Below are 2500 nucleotides of genomic sequence, written 5' to 3'. Positions count from 1 at the left end.
GCGGGAGTCGTTAGTGGTGTGGGGCGCTCTGGGTTTGTAGTTGGTGATGTGCCTGAGCCCTTTGGCAGACAGAAGCAGCGTCGTTAGTAGAGAACTGGTGTTTTAGTGTCTCTGAGTACAGTCGTTTAGCCTCTCTCACCGCTTTGCTAAACCTGTTCTTCGACTCCTTGAATCTGTCTCTATCCCCACTCCTAAACGCTTCCTCCTTCTCCAACCTCAACCTTTTGAGCTTTGCTGAGAACCAGGGCTTGTTGTTGTTAAAGTTCACCCTGGTACGTGTTGGGATACAGCAGTCCTCACAGAAGCTGATGTACACAGCCTCTGTGAGTTCATCCAGACTATTGGTAGCAGTCGTGAACATATCCCAGTCAGTACAGTCTAAGCACGCCCGCAAATCTTCCACAGCCTCACTGGTCCACTGTTTAGATGTCCTCACAGCAGGTTTACAGAGTTTTAGTTGCTGCCTGTATGCACGAATCAGGTGGACCAAGGGAGTTCTGTGCGAGCCGAACAGCCCCGTGACCCACAAGAGAAACATCCCCGCCAAATTCGAGCGTTTGACGGGGTCTATCCGTGAAAAAATATTCACGTTTTTGAGTGCACATGCATTTCTGCTGCAAATGCCTCTGGAAGTTTCATGCCGTTCGTATGCCAATTGTGGCAACACGAAAATGACCCGTTTTCCCATTCCGAGGGATTTCTGTGCGACCCTAACAGCCCCGTGAGCCACAAGAGACACATCCCCGCCAATTTCTAGCGTTTCACGGGGTCTATCCGTGAAAAATATAGACGTTTTTGAGTGCACATGCATTTCTGCTGCAGATGCCTCTGGAAGTTTCATGCCGTTCGTACGCAATGTGGCAACACGAAAATGACCCCTTTTCCCATTCCGAGGGATTTCTGTGCGACCCTAACTAACAGCGCCCGTGAGCCACAAGAGAGACATCCCCGCCAATTTATAGCGTTTCACGGGGTCTATCCGTGAAAAATATAGACGTTTTTGAGTGCACATGCATTCCTGCTGCAAATGCCTCTGGAAGTTTCATGCCGTTCCTATGCAATGTGGCCACACAAAAATGACCCGTTTTCCCATTCCGAGGCATTTCTGTGCGACCCTAACAGCCCCGTGAGCCACAAGAGAGACATCCCCGCCAACTTCTAGCGTTTGACGGGGTCTATGCGTGAAAAATATTAAAATTTTTGAGTGCACGTGCCTTTCTGCTGCAAATGCCTCTGGAAGTTTCATGGCGTTCCTATGCAATGTGGCAACACGAAAATGACCCCTTTTCCCATTCCGAGGGAGTTCTGTGCCACCCTAACAGCCCCGTGAGCCACAAGAGACACATCCCCGCCAATTTCTAGCGTTTCACGGGGTCTATCCGTGAAACATATAGAAGTTTTTGAGTGCACATGCATTCCTGCTGCAAATGCCTCTGGAAGTTTCATGCGGTTCGTACGCAATGTGGCAACACGAAAATGACCCGTTTTCCCATTCCCAGGGATTTCTGTGCGACCCGAACAGCCCCGTGAGCCACAAGAGACACATCCCCGCCAATTTCTAGCGTTTCACGGGGTCTATCCGTGAAAAATATCAATTTTTTTTTGACTGCACATGCATTTCTGCTGCAAATGCCTCTGGAAGTTGCATGCGGTTCGCATGCAATGTGGCGACACGAAAATGACCCGTTTTCCCATTCCGAGGGATTTCTGTGCCACCCTAACAGCCCCGTGAGCCACAAGAGAGACATCCCCGCCAATTTCTAGCGTATCACGGGGTCTATCCGTGAGAAATATTCACTTTTTTGAGTGCACATGCATTCCTGCTGCAAATGCCTCTGGAAGTTTCATGCGGTTCGTATGCAATGTGGCGACACGAAAATGACCCGTTTTCCCATTCCGAGGGATTTCTGTGCCACCCTAACAGCCCCGTGAGCCACAAGAGAGACATCCCCGCCCACTTCTAGCGTTTCACGGGGTCTCTCCGTGAAAAATATCACATTTTTTGAGTGCACATGCATTCCTGCTGCAAATGCCTCTGGAAGTTTCATGCGGTTCGCATGCAATGTGGCGACACGAAAATGACCCGTTTTTTCCCATTCCGAGGGATTTCTGTGCCACCCTAACAGCCCCGTGAGCCACAAGAGACACATCCCCGCCAATTTCTAGCGTTTCACGGGGTCTATCCGTGAAAAATATTCAATTTTTTGACTGCACATGCATTTCTGCTGCAAATGCCTCTGGAAGTTTCATGCGGTTCGCATGCAATGTGGCGACACGAAAATGACCCGTTTTCCCATTCCGAGGGATTTCTGTGCCACCCTAACAGCCCCGTGAGCCACAAGAGAGACATCGCCGCCAATTTCTAGCGTTTCACGGGGTCTATCCGTGAAAAATATTCACTTTTTTGACTGCACATGCATTCCTGCTGCAAATGCCTCTGGAAGTTTCATGCCGTTCGCATGCAATGTGGCAACACGAAAATGACCCGTTTTCCCATTCC

The sequence above is a fragment of the Petromyzon marinus genome, unplaced genomic scaffold (genome assembly GCF_048934315.1).
Source record: "Petromyzon marinus isolate PM22_M1 ecotype Great Lakes invasive population unplaced genomic scaffold, UKy_Petmar_22M1.pri1.0 PM_G_Scaffold_93, whole genome shotgun sequence".
NCBI classification, from domain to species: domain Eukaryota; kingdom Metazoa; phylum Chordata; class Hyperoartia; order Petromyzontiformes; family Petromyzontidae; genus Petromyzon; species Petromyzon marinus.
Note: the sequence above shows the minus strand (reverse complement) of the source record.